Below are 14,978 nucleotides of genomic sequence, written 5' to 3' on the forward strand. Positions count from 1 at the left end.
TCATATTTTTTGTCGGAAAACACCCCTCAACTTGGATATACGCACCAAGTCCCCCACAATGAATTTAAAAAATAATCATTCTTACAGCGAAGGGGGAACAAACCATACAGATTTTTAAAGACTTGAAAAGAGTTTTCAGAAGATACCTGAGAGGGTTTCATCCGTATACTCTTATGGTAACTATTGTTGTAACCCATTACTAAATCTTGAACTATATCGATATATCTATGCGTGTTGTGAGCTGTAAAATAGTGCCACATCCGCTCCTTCAGAGTTCTGTTAAAGCGTTCAACAACTGAAGCTTTCAAATCCAAGCCTGTAGCAAAATGTACTATATTGTGCTTCTTCATGATTTTCTGAAAAGTATTATAAAAAAATTATTTTCCGCCATCAGTCTGCACTTTCTTGGGGGCTCCTCCATCCTTCAAGATCACCTCTGCCCCGCTCTTATTTTTTAAGACCCTGACAAAAGCTATTTTAGAGAAAATGTCTATAACCGTTAGCATGTAGCGATTTCCATCATTTTTATCTGCAAAGGCCTGCATGTCACATAGATCCGCCTGAAATTGGGACAATGGTTGGGTAGAAAAACTATATTTCTTGGAAATTGTTTTCTTACGGGTTTATGTAGTGTGCGCATCCTGCTCTGATATCATTCACTTTAGCATCGCTTAACCGGCTACCTGTTTCTTCGGCTATAGCTCTCTGTTAACATTCCTTACCCCCATAAGACCCAGGGTTAGAGGGATTATAATAAATGTTTTTCAACATCTGCTCCGCCATCCTTCTTGCCTCTGAGGTACAATAACGTTAATGAGCCACTTTCAAATAACGACAACATTTCATTTTCATTTTTTGGATTTTTATTTTCTAGAAAACATTATGTATTACGTATACAGACAATTCAGAATTCGTTGCAGGATACATGTCCCCGTTTTCTCAATGATCACATCATGCAACACCCTGTATATTTGGTTTAGATTAACAGGCTTGTGTCGCTGAATTTTTAAAACACACACATCCGCTATATAAGTATATAAACAACAAATATGATACATGTTACAATTAAATTAAGTAGTAAGAAGTAGTATCTTGGGGGGTTGTATAGGCATGGATGCCTGCGCTGGCTGGGGTGATTGATCTCACGACCGATGCATTTTTCTCGTATATACTCTCCAATCACCACTTCTAAAAGCGTGGCTACAGAGGCCTTGATGGTGTCCACAAAAATAGTACTGACCACCCCATCAAACACGTCCTCAGGCTGTGTACATGTAGGGGGTGTCGTGGGTCTTGCCAGGGGGGAGTAGAATGTTGGGCTGCGAGGCATAGAATCCTTAGGTTCGGGTCCCCATGACGTTTCGGAGTCCTGGTATGTGGTAGGAATATCCATGGTTAATGCGTAAGTGAAGAACTGTAGGTTTTAAGGACCCTCCTTTTATTGTTGAACCAGCCCTCTGGGTATCAGGGCGTGGTTAACGCAGCCGCGTACTTAGTTTTCTTCGGGAGATGACCCTTCTGAGGATACATCTTCTTGGGGCTCCTTTGAATCATAATCCTTGGGATTCGTATATATTATGCACTTCCTGACATGAACAATGCTCTGTCGCTGTTGGCTCTGTACAAACAGAGAGTTCAACAACGGCAACATTTTCAATTCCATTAAATCCCAACTTTTAAAAGGAATAAGCATGAGCAACCTAAAATACCCACTCCATCACGAATGTTTTGGTTGCGGATTTCCTCGTTGCTGATATAGAACTCCACGCAGCCACATGGAAGTCCATTCTTTCTTTGTATTTTCACCCTGTGAAATACTCTTCCTGAGGAGTCAGGGGTACCTTCCCAATGGGTCTCATAGCCTGTGAACAAGCTATACCCCTTGGTGATAAGTCTCAGTTCGGGACACAAAACCTGGCGAAAAACCGTCCAGTCTTCAACCCCATAGTCCACTCCTAATGTCTGGTCGGTATATTATTCTCCTTCGGCTACCGTATAGAGGTTCACTCTACAGGCCAAGTATTCAAACAGATACCCCCATTGCTGTCCATTAGACATCAGCACTTGATCTTTCAGCGCAGTTGCGGGCGGTATCTGGGTTCTATACACACTTAGAAACCGCTTTTTTGGTGGTCCATCGTATATTTCGGCATTATACTTGGCCCTTTCTCTATGTTTCAGCCGCGGTCCTGCTTCCGTTGTTACAGTCATCACAGCTTTGCCACTGATCACAAAATCCATGTATAAAAATCTTGTTTACTGTTCTGGGGTCGCATGCCTTGTTCTGGACTTTTATTTATAATGCGTCTGCCACAGCCAATACCCTGGCCATTCCTGCTTCATTAGATGACAACCATAAGGGCAATAAAACTGGGGGTGTGGGGCCATACTCTTTCAAAAATTCAAACACAGAACCCCCCCAGTTCAACCAGGTCCCTAGACATCAATCAGCATGACAACTTCAAAGGATGCAATATAGATATAAAATACAGTGCCTTGCGAAAGTATTCGGCCCCCTTGAACTTTGCGACCTTTTGCCACATTTCAGGCTTCAAACATAAAGATATAAAACTGTATTTTTTTGAGAAGAATCAACAACAAGTGGGACACAATCATGAAGTGGAACGACATTTATTGGATATTTCAAACTGTTTTAACAAATCAAAAACTGAAAAATTGGAAGTGCAAAATTATTCAGCCCCTTTACTTTCAGTGCAGCAAACTCTCTCCTGAAGTTCAGTGTGGATCTCTGAATGATCCAATGTTGACCTAAATTACTAATGATGATAAATACAATCCACCTGTGTGTAATCAAGTCTCCGTATAAATGCACCTGCACTGTGATAGTCTCAGAGGTCCGTTAAAAGCGCAGAGAGCATCATGAAGAACAAGGAACACACCAGGCAGGTCCGAGATACTGTTGTGAAGAAGTTTAAAGCCGGATTTGGATACAAAAAGATTTCCCAAGCTTTAAACATCCCAAGGAGCACTGTGCAAGCGATAATATTGAAATGGAAGGAGTATCAGACCACTGCAAATCTACCAAGACCTGGCCGTCCCTCTAAACTTTCAGCTCATACAAGGAGAAGACTGATCAGAGATGCAGCCAAGAGGCCCATGATCACTCTGGATGAACTGCAGAGATCTACAGCTGAGGTGGGAGACTCTGTCCATAGGACAACAATCAGTCGTATATTGCACAAATCTGGCCTTTTATGGAAGAGTGGCAAGAAGAAAGCCATTTCTTAAAGATATCCATAAAAAGTGTTGTTTAAAGTTTGCCACAAGCCACCTGGGAGACACACCAAACATGTGGAAGAAGGTGCTCTGGTCAGATGAAACCAAAATTGAACTTTTTGGCAACAATGCAAAACGTTATGTTTGGCGTAAAAGCAACACAGCTCATCACAATGAACACACCATCCCCACTGTCAAACATGGTGGTGGCAGCATCATGGTTTGGGCCTGCTTTTCTTCAGCAGGGACAGGGAAGATGGTTAAAATTGATGGGAAGATGGATGGAGCCAAATACAGGACCATTCTGGAAGAAAACATGATGGAGTCTGCAAAAGACCTGAGACTGGGACGGAGATTTGTCTTCCAACAAGACAATGATCCAAAACATAAAGCAAAATCTACAATGGAATGGTTCAAAAATAAACATATCCAGGTGTTAGAATGGCCAAGTCAAAGTCCAGACCTGAATCCAATCGAGAATCTGTGGAAAGAACTGAAAACTGCTGTTCACAAATGCTCTCCATCCAACCTCACTGAGCTCGAGCTGTTTTGCAAGGAGGAATGGGAAAAATGTCAGTCTCTCGATGTGCAAAACTGATAGAGACATACCCCAAGCGACTTACAGCTGTAATCGCAGCAAAAGGTGGCGCTACAAAGTATTAACTTAAGGGGGCTGAATAATTTTGCACGCCCAATTTTTCAGTTTTGATTTGTTAAAAAAGTTTGAAATATCCAATAAATGTCGTTCCACTTCATGATTGTGTCCCACTTGTTGTTGATTCTTCACAAAAAAATACAGTTTTATATCTTTATGTTTGAAGCCTGAAATGTGGCAAAAGGTCGCAAAAGTTCAAGGGGGCCGAATACTTCCGCAAGGCACTGTAACACACCCTCTAACACGTGACCACAGGAACAGGATGTCCTGGCTGGAGGCCCATATTTGGACGTCATCATGGACACAGGGTCATAAATCAACATTTTGACCCGTGCCGTCTACTTTATTCTCTCTCTCCCTCTATTGCCAGGAAATAGTGGGGTTATGAAGAGCTAACCAGGGAAGGCCTAGTTCCACGGGAAACGCAGGACAGTAAATGAGAAAGAGACTGATTTTCTCCTCGTGACCCCCCTGCGTCTCCATAATCAGGGAGATGGTGGCTTCCCTGATTAGCCCGGACCCTAATGGTCGACTATCCAGAGTGTGAACCGGGAAAGGTCTAACTACAGGAATAACGGGGATCCCTAAACTAATGGCTAATGCTCTGTTGATAAAATTCCCAGCTGCGACTGAATCGACGAGTGCCATATGCTGGGAATGCGGGGAAAAATCAGGGAAACAAACAGATACAAACAGGTGATCAACAGAGACCTCACATCGGGGCGAGCTTCAAGTTCCTCTGTATCCACATTACTAAGGGCCTATCATGGTATGGTAACTGCTTGGCATCCGATCGTAAGGCACTACAAAGGGAAGTGCGTACGGCCCAGTACGTACCTGGAACCAAGCACCCTGCCATCTAGGGCCTCTATACTAGGCGGTATCAGAGAAAGGCCCTAAAAATTGTCAAAGTATGCCAGCCACCCAAGTCATAGACTGTTCTCTCTTTTACTGCTTAGAAAGCGGTACCGGAGCGCCAAGTCTGGGACAAAAAGGCTCCCTAACAGTCATCAGACTGCTGAACAGTTAATCAAATGGCCTCCCTGACTATTTGCATTTACCATTTCATTTCCACTAATGCTCATGCACCAGCTCTCACACACACATAGACACACACTGCTGCTACTCTGTTTATTATCTATCCTGATTGTCTAGTCACTTTTACCCCTACCAAAATTACCTCAATTGCCTAATTCCCCTGTACGTTGACTCGGTACCAGTACGGCCTGTATATAGTCTCATTGTTATTTCAACAGATAAGAACTGCTAGCTAACTGGAAGCATAAAAACAAACAACAACTTTGAGAGTACAGACCCATACACGGAGCACTACCAATCCAACACGACTGGTCTGCCGACGTAACCGTCCGAGGGGGCTACAACAGACTTCTTCTGTCGCGACGTCCCCCATAAGCCCCGGCCCGCTAGCTGTCTGATTCGCCGTGTCTCCAGCTCGCCTAGCCTCCCACTGGTCCTTATGATCACTCGGCTACGCATGCCTCTAACCTAATGTCAATATGCCTTGTCCATTGCTGTTTTGGTTAGGGATTATTGTGTTATTTCACTGCAGAGCCTCCAGCTCTGCTCAAGATGCCTTAGCTAGCCATTTTGTTTCACCTCCCACACATGCGGTGACCTCACCTGGTGTAAATGATGTCTCTAGAGACAAAACCTCTATCATCGTCACTCAATGCCTAGGTTTACCTCCACTGTATTCACATCCTACCATAACCTTGTCTGTACATTATGCCTTGAATCTATTCTTCCGCGCCCAGAAACCTGTTCCTTTTACTCTCTCTTCCGAACGCACTAGACAACCAGTTCCTATAACCTTTAGCCGTACCCTTATCCTACTCCTACTCTGTACCTCTGGTGATGTAGAGGTTAATCCAGGCCCTGCAGCGCCTAGCTCCACCCCCATTCCACAGGCACTCTCATTTCTTGATTTCTGTAACCGTAAAAGCCTTGGTTTCCTAGCCATGTCTGAATCCTGGCTTAGGAAGGCCACCAAAAATCCTGAAACTTTCATCCCTAACTATAACATCTTCTGACAAGATAGAACTGTCAAAGGGGGCGGAGTTCCAATCTATTGCAGAGACAGCCTGCAGACTTCTGTCATACTATCCAGGTCTGTGTCCAAACAATTTGAGCTTCTACTTCTAAAAATCCACCTTTCCAGAAACAAGTCTCTCACCGTTGCCGCCTGTTATAGACCACCTTCTGCCCCCAGCTGTGCCCTGGCATTTTTCTATGGCTGGCCATGATTTCCACCTGGCTATCCCTACCGCGGCCAACATCTTAGCACCCCCTGCAGCAACTTGCCCAAGCTCCCCCCTCCCCTGCTTCTCCTTCACCCAAATCCAGAAGACAGCTGATGTTCTGAAAGAGCTGCAAAATCTGGATCCCTACAAATCAGCTGGGCTAGACAATCTGGACCCTCTCTTTCCAAAAAATTATCAGCTGGAATTGTTGCAACCCCTATTACTAGCCTGTTCAACCTCTCTTTCGTATCGTCTGATTGGAAAGCTGTTGGGTCATCTCCCTCTTCAAAGGGGGATACACTGTAGAACCAAAAGGTTACAGACCTATATCTGTCCTACCCTGCCTTTCTAAGGTCTTCGATTGTCAAGTTAACAAACACATCACCGACCATTTTGAATCCCACCGTACCTTCTCCACTACGCAATCAGGTTTCAGAGCTGGTCATGGGTGCACAGCCACGCTCAAGGTCCTAAACGATATCATAACCGCCATCGATAAAAGACAATACTATGCAGCCATATTCATCGACCTGGTCAAGGCTTTCGACTCTGTCAATCACCACATTCTTATCGGCAAACTCAACAGCCTTGGTTTCTCAAATGACTGCCTCACCTGGTTCACCAACTACTTCTCAGACAGAGTTCAGTGTGCCAAATCAGAGGGCCTGTTGTCCAGACCTCTGGCAGTCTCTATAGGGGTGCCACAGGTTTCAATTCTTGGGCAGACTCTTTTCTCTGTATACATCAATGATGTTGCTCTTGCTGCTGGTGATTCTCTGATCCACCTCTTTGCAGACGACACCATTCTGTATACTTCTGGCCCTTCTTTGGACACTGTGTTAACTAACCTTCAGACGATCTTCAATGCCACATAACTCTCCTTCCGTGGCCTCCAACTGCTCTTAAATGCAAGTAAAACTTAATGCATGCTCTTCAACTGATCGCTGCCCGCACCTGCCCACCTGTCTAGCATCACTACTCTGGACAGTCCTGACTTAGAATATGTGGACAACTATAAATACCTAGGTGTCTGGTTAGACTGTAAACTCTCTTTCCAGACTCACATTAAGCATCTCCAATCCAAAATGAAATCTAGAATCAGCTTCCTATTTCGCAACAAAGCATCCTTCACGCATGCCACCAAACATACCCTCATAAAACTGGCTATCCAACCGATCCTTGACTTTGGCGATGTCATTTATAAAATAGCCTCCAACATTCTACTCAGCAAATTGGACGCAGTCTATCACAGTGCCATCTGTTTTGTCACCAAGCCCCATATACTACCCACCACTGCGACCTGTATGCTCTCGTTGGCTGGCCCTTACCATAGCAGCACCCCACCCGTAGCACGCACTCCAGCAGGTGTATTTCACTGGTCACCCCCAAAGCCTATTCCTCCATTGGCCGCCTTTCTTTCCAGGTCTCTGCTGCCAATGACTGGAACGAATTGCAAAAATCTCTGAAGCTGGAGACTCATAACTCTCTCACTAACTTTAATCATAAGCTGTCAGAGCAGCTCACAGATCATTGTACCTGTACATAGCCCATCTGTATATAGCCCACCCAACTACCTCATCCCCATGTTATTATTATTTTTTCTTCTTCTTTGCACCCCTGTATCTCTACTTGCACATTCATCTTCTGCACATCTATCACTCCAGTGTTTAATTGTAATTACTTCACCACTACGGCCTATTTATTGCCTTACCTCGCTGATCTTACCTCATTTGCACACACTGTATATAGATTTTTTCCCTATTGTACGTTTATTTATTCCATGTGTAACTCTGTGTTGTTGTTTGTGTCGCACTGCTTTGCTTTATCTTGGCCAGGTCGCAGTTGTAAATGAGAACTTGTTCTCAACTGGCCTACCTGGTTCAATAAAGGTGAAATAAAACATTTATTAAAATAGAAATTGGCTTATCACCCCCTAGTGGCAAAAGAAAGAACAGCCCAAAATGCACCAGTTCAAAGAGGAGAATAATTATTCTGTCAAGGAAAATATCTGTATATATTTTTTAAGACAAAGTAAATGTAACTAGCTTGGTTTCCATCAAATTGGCCACAGACTTTCATGCAAATATTCTAGAATCTGCTTAAAGAAAATGTGGTAATTTCCCACCAGTGGTACATTTCCAATAAACGTCTAACAGAGACACTGGGAGTCAGAAGGCAGGTGGTGAATTTAATACTACAAAAACCATGGCATGAACCAAAGCAAGAGTAGGGTCTGGACATGAAACCAATACTGCCTGGAGAATGGAACTAAGGGAGTGACAAATATAGGGGAGGTAATCAGTGAAGTGAGTCCAGGTGTGCCTCATGAGGCGCAGGTGTGCGTAACTATGGTGCCAGGTGTGCGTAATGAAAATTGCCAGGACCAGTGGTTAGTAATCTGGAGATGTCAAACACTGGAGAGGGGGAGTTGACAAAACAGACTTGTTGGGATAAAAAAAATCAGTGCGTGATGACGTAGTTTTTTTTTTTCAACCTTTATTTAACCAATGCACACAACGTACTTTTTCACCTATGTTTTCATGTACAAAATAAAAATCTAATGTTCAATGTGTTTCCATCGCATTTTCTACTCTACTGATAGTTTTGTCACAAAAACTGTTGGGTTAAATAGCAACTGTGCCTACTATTGTCTTGGCACCTGCGCTCTAGCCAACAACCCACAGATACAGTACATGCTGAGATTATGGATAATAGTAAGAATATGTTTATTTATCAAACATCATTTCACCAGAATAAGACCCTTGGTATTTGAAAGCAGCAAGCTCATCATCATCATAACTTTAATCTGTAGCCTAATAGACTGCATGGTTTCCCGAGTCATAATGGGAGGACCACACACCATATCCTGTGACTCCAAATTTACTTCGTTATAATAACATTTGCACATAAGATTTTTCCACCACCATTTCCGGAATAATTAATTTTACAGAGACAAAAAGGTCCCACCATGTCAAAGGAACTAATCTGTCAATAATTATAAAATTGCATCGAAACTTCCTGTTTCCATCACAGCTATTGTGATTCTTTTGTATACAATATTACTTTACTGTGGATGGAAACGTGGTCAATAATAACACATTAGTACAGGAAATGAAGAAATGTTTTAAAATGCTAGATGTGTATGTTGGAATTAAACAATTAACTATGCAAATGACCAAAAGATGTGTGTATTAAGGAAATAGACACCTGTGTAACGGCTGTCGGTGGAAGAAGGTGAGGACCAATGCGCAGCGTGGTACGTGTTCATCTTTTTTAATAATGTAAACTGAACACTGAATAACAAAACAACCGGAACAGTTCTGTCTGTTGTAAGACACAAAAAGACTGAAAACAACCACCCACAAAACACAATCGAAAACAGGCTACCTAAATATGGTTCTCAACCAGGGACAATCAGGCAGTTAACCCACTGTTCCCAGGCCGTCATTGAAAATAAGAGTGTGTTCTTAAACTGACTTGCCTGGTTAAATAAAAGGTAAAAAAAAAAAAAAAAAAAAACACGATTGACAGCTGCCTCTTATTGAGAACCATACCAGGCCAAACACAGAAAATCATAGAAAAACAAACAGACAACCCACCCAACTCACGCCCTGACCATACTAAAACAAAAGACAAAACAAAGGAACTAAAAAGGTCAGAATGTGAAAGTACCAACCCCCCCCCCAAAAGGTGCGGACTCCGGCCGCAAAACCTAAACCTATAGGGGAGGTCTGAGTGGGTGTCTGGCAGCTCCGGACAGACGGGAGACCCTGGCAGCTCCGGACAGACGGGAGACCCTGGCAGCTCCGGACAGACGGGAGACCCTGGCAGCTCCGGGAGACCCTGGCAGCTCCGGACAGACGGGAGATGCTGGCGAACCGGGGACACCATGCGTAAGGCTGGTGCCATGTACCCCGGCCCGAGGAGACGCACTGGAGACCAGATGCGCTGAGCCGGCTTCATGGCACCTGGCTCGATGCCCAATCTAGCCCGGCCGATAGGAGGCGCTGCGCACAACATGGTGCCTGCCCGGTCCATCTCTCTCCACGGTAAGCACGGGGAGTTGGCGCAGGTCTCCTACCTGACTTGGCCACACTCCCCGTGTGTCTCCCTACCAAAAAATTAGGGGGCTGCCTATTGGGCTTCCTTGCCAGCCGTGTTCCCACATACGACTGGTTCCTCTCTCCGGGCTGCCTCCACCACGTTTCCATGGAAGGCGATCCCTTCCCGCCAGGATCTCCTCCCATGTGTAGACTCCCTTGCCGTCCAGAACGTCCTCCCATGTCCAGGAGTCCACCTTACCATGATGCTTGGTCCGTTGGTGGTGGGAAGTTCTGTCACGGCTGGCTGAAGTACTGGACCAAGGTGCAGCATGGTAAGCGTACATTTGAACTTTATTTAAAAATGACGCCGACAAAACGAAGAACCAAAAAACCAACCGTGAAGCTATGTGCCCTGAACAACTACAACGTTAACTTCCCACAAAACAGGTGGGAGAAAAGGGTACCTAAGTATGGTTCTCAATCAGAGACAACGATAGACAGCTGTCCCTGATTGAGAACCATACCAGGCCAAGACATAGAAATACAAAACATAGAAAAAAGGACATAGAATGCCCACCCTAGTCACACCCTGGCCTAACCAAAATAGAGAATAAAAAGCCTCTATGGCCAGGGGGTGACAACCTGGCTCAAATCGAAGCCTTTCTAATAAGTGCCTGTTGTGTTCAGTGATTTAAGCAAATAAATAAACACCCAGGCTATTAATTAACGTTTTCCCGTACCGACGCTCAGTGGTGTAAAGTACTTCGGTAAAAATACTTGAAAGTACTACTTTAAGTAGTTTTTCAGGGTATCTGTGCTTTACTGCACTATTTATATTTTGACAACTTTTACTTTTAGTTCTCTATATTCATAAAGAAAATTATGTACTTTTTACTAATACATATATTTTCCCTGACACCCAAACGTACTTGTTACATTTTGAAACTTAAGTATATTTAAAACCAAATACTTTTACTCAAGTAGTATTTTATTGGGTGACTTTCACTTTTACTTGAGTGATTTTCTATTAAGGTATCTTTACTTTTACTCAAGTATGAAAGTTGGGTGCTTTTTCCACCACTGCTGGCGCTTTTATGTGCGATTTGTGTAGGCGGAGAAGCGTACCCAAGTTGTTATTTTTATAGTGAATGAAAATATGCTAGCCAGTTACGTTCTGAAAATAGTATACATTTCCTCCGCTACATTTTCGGATTAAAAATGCCTATAATATTCCTATCATCCCCATATGCTAAGAACTTCATTGATATTCTCAAAAATATTCTACGGTAGAAGCATTCTGAGACAGTTTAATGTGTTTTTAAAATTTATTTCAGATGGCTGTCTATCCTGTCTTTCTGTTTATAATCTAATGCTAAATTGCAGGTTTTGCAGAATATATTGTTGACTGCAAAGAGCGTACCAGCGAGGAATTAGCACACTCTTTTTTCAAGCGATATTCCGATTCTGAATTGTTTTTCTTTTTTGGTTGCATTTGTATCTGCCAAGGCAGCAGCTACTCTTCCTGGGTTCCAAACACATTAAGGCACTTAGATCACACACAAAACAAAATATAAAACAGTACATCATATAACATTACACCACTACATATCTACAATGCAAAATGTATAATACCACCTTACAACAATATTACAATGTACGTGTGTGTAGAGTGTGGGTGCTAGCGTTTGTGTGCGTATGCGTTTGTACTAGCTGTGTGCTAGTAGTTTTACATAAGACAGCATGGTGCATTCAGCTTGTCAACACGTCTTACAAAAACAAGTATTGATGAAGTCAATCTCTCCTCTACTTTGAGCCAGGAGAGATGGACATGCATATTATTCATGTTAGCTCTCTGTGTACATTTAAGGGCCAGCTATGATGCCCTGTTCCCAAGCCCCTCTTTGTGGCACCTAACCACAGGAGTGATCAGTAGTCCTGGGGTGTGAAAAAACTAGGGCCTGTCGGACCTGCCTTGTTTATAGTGTTGTTAAGAAGGCAGAGCAACACTTTATTATGGACAGGCTTCTCCCCATCTTAGCTACTGTTGTATCAACATGTTTTGATCATAACAGTTTTACAATCCAGGGTTACTACAAGCAGTTTAGTCACCTCAACTTGCTCAATTTCTACATGATTTATTGCAATATTTAGTTGAGGTTTAGGGTTTAGTGAATGATTTGTCCCAAATACAATTATTTGAGTGTTTCAAATATTTAGGATTCATAGTCTCTCCCCTTTAACTGTCCTAATTGCCCCATTTCTATAACCTCAGATCAGCGATTGAGTCTGTAGGAGAGGATCAGCTTGAGCAAAGGGAAGTGCAGAATCACTGATATAGAAATAATATTCCCTACCAAATAGTAGGCTTTGTGCAATAAAGATGTGTATGCTACGCCTCCCCTGGTTAAATCAATCCCCCCACCAAACACTAATGCACAACCAGACATTGAACATTTGATTGGAGACAGCTAGTGTAAATGAAAGAGCATTTCCGATGATTTTCTGCCTGCAGCAAACCCAGTAGATAATGCTGGAAATACCGGACAAAAAAATGATAAAACATGTAACAAAAATTCACCTGTCCCTAACCCATGGTGAATCAGAATGAGGACAAGATCAGGAAAAAGGACGTTAGCGCCATGTTAGCACCGGGTATAAACGGTGCTATAGTATTATGTGAGTAAAGTCATACCATATAATATCAAGATCACGACAGCTGTGATGGAAACAGGACGTTTTGGTAAAATGTTATAAATGCTGACAAATAATTTGTTTGACATGGTGGGTTCTTTTTGTGTCAATAAAATGTGTTAAAATGCGAGAAATGGCGGTGGTAACGAGTCACGCAATGACATGGTATGTGGTCCTCCCACTAGGACTCGGAAAAACCATGCATTTCAAATTAGGCTACAGATGCAATACGTTATGAACTTCTGCAACAATACTTTATGAAGATCTGCAACATGTCAGTTTGGTGGAAACACCACTATTAGGCAAATTCGCATATTTTCCTTATGTAGATTTAAAAAAAATTAAATTCAGGAAACCAGCCAAAAATGAACCTTAGCAACATCATCATGTGTCATATCATGAGAGCGATGTCCAGCACGTCTACAGAGGTGAGTACCTGGTCACTGCTACATTTGTGTACAGAAAAATAAATCAGACTCCTGAATACACTGGGAATAGTGAGTTGAATGGAGGTTAGTGTGTTTTGAGCTTTCTGGTATAAAATGGCTGCCGTGGCATCCCCCAGCTGGGTGCTAAGCATTGTAAGGGATGAGGTGAGTCGTCGCCCCCCATACAATGTAAAGCCTTTTGAGCACCTGGAAAAGGTGCTAGGTATAAATCCAACCCAGTCACATTAGAACAAGTCAGTCTAGACTCCTGTTGTTCTATGTCAATCTTTCAGCTGTTACTGTAAGGTCAATACCTGAGATCAATGTAAATAGGCTAGGCCATAGGCTACATTCACAGGGCATCGGGGAATGTTGTGTGCCTGTGTACACAGATCTCCAAATTCATTACTGTTTATTTACAGTGTTGCAAACAACAGCTGTGCCCATTGTAAGCAGCCCAAAAAACAAGTTGGATCTTCAATCAAAAAGAGAGACCCGGCTTGATTGTGTCCCCACGCAGCTGTAGTCTAACATTGACTCTAAAGTTATAAAAAAGGTCCAGGTTGCACCTATTGAAATTGAGTTTCAGAAATAATTAATGTTACAAGCCCCACACTATTTTAACTGTTGTGAGTCAAGGTGATAATGCAGCTCTATTGCAAATACTTTTCAGCGAGTGTAATGACCATAAGCATAACATGGGCTTATGACTGGGCTGGTCTTCCCCGTGACCACAACTGCTAAACCTCTATATTAGCCTACTAACAAACTAAGCAAAAAGGAAGAACATGGATAACAGCAACGCAGGAAATAAGGATCTTTGAATTCAAAGCCAAAAAATGCATGTTCACAAAGGGGAATTATTTGTATTAATTCCATGTGTGAAGAATTAGTAGTTTACCATTGTTGATTATTTTCATTTTATGGTGTCCAAAGGCTTTATGTGGGAAGAGTAACAGTAATTACTTTGTCCATCTCCCCTTTTTATCAGTACAAGCATATAAGGCAAGTAATTACTTTAGCCATTAGCAAAATGTTAAAGAGTTCACACATTCATGGTAGTCAACTTTATCTCGAACCGCTCAGAAACGACCCTCACTTTGTCTACCTTCTCAATGTCATCAAGTTCAAATACAGTGATGCTTCCTTGCTCAATATAACTTTATGGCTGGCCCCCATGCGCTGTTGATATGCATATCAGACAGGGAGTAACGGATTCACTGAATAGTGAGTGATCGGGTCTAGTTACCACGGGTCGACTGACACACCATAAACAGGACCCTAGGGGTATACTACAACACAGGCTCAATGATTATTAATTCCAGGTTGTAAGGCAACAAAATAAGAAAAATGCCAAAGGGGGTGAATACTTTCACAAGCTACTGTATTATGCCCCTAGCCTCTGGGAATAGCCTGCCAGAGAATCTGAGGGGGTGAAACTGTGTACATACTGTATTTAAAAGAGATCTTAAAACACAGCTTTTTAGCTTTGCTTTTCCTTAGGATTCTGTTTTGTCGTTCAGTTGTTATTCTTTTGTTTTTATCCTTTTATGTTTGTTGTGTAGTAAATATTGGGGCGGCAGGGTAGCCTAGTGGTTAGAGTGTTGGACTAGTGACCGTAAAGGTTGCAAGTTCAAATCCCCGAGCTGACAAGGTACAAATC

This window comes from Oncorhynchus tshawytscha, linkage group LG26, assembly GCF_018296145.1.
Source record: "Oncorhynchus tshawytscha isolate Ot180627B linkage group LG26, Otsh_v2.0, whole genome shotgun sequence".
In the NCBI taxonomy this organism is placed as follows: domain Eukaryota; kingdom Metazoa; phylum Chordata; class Actinopteri; order Salmoniformes; family Salmonidae; genus Oncorhynchus; species Oncorhynchus tshawytscha.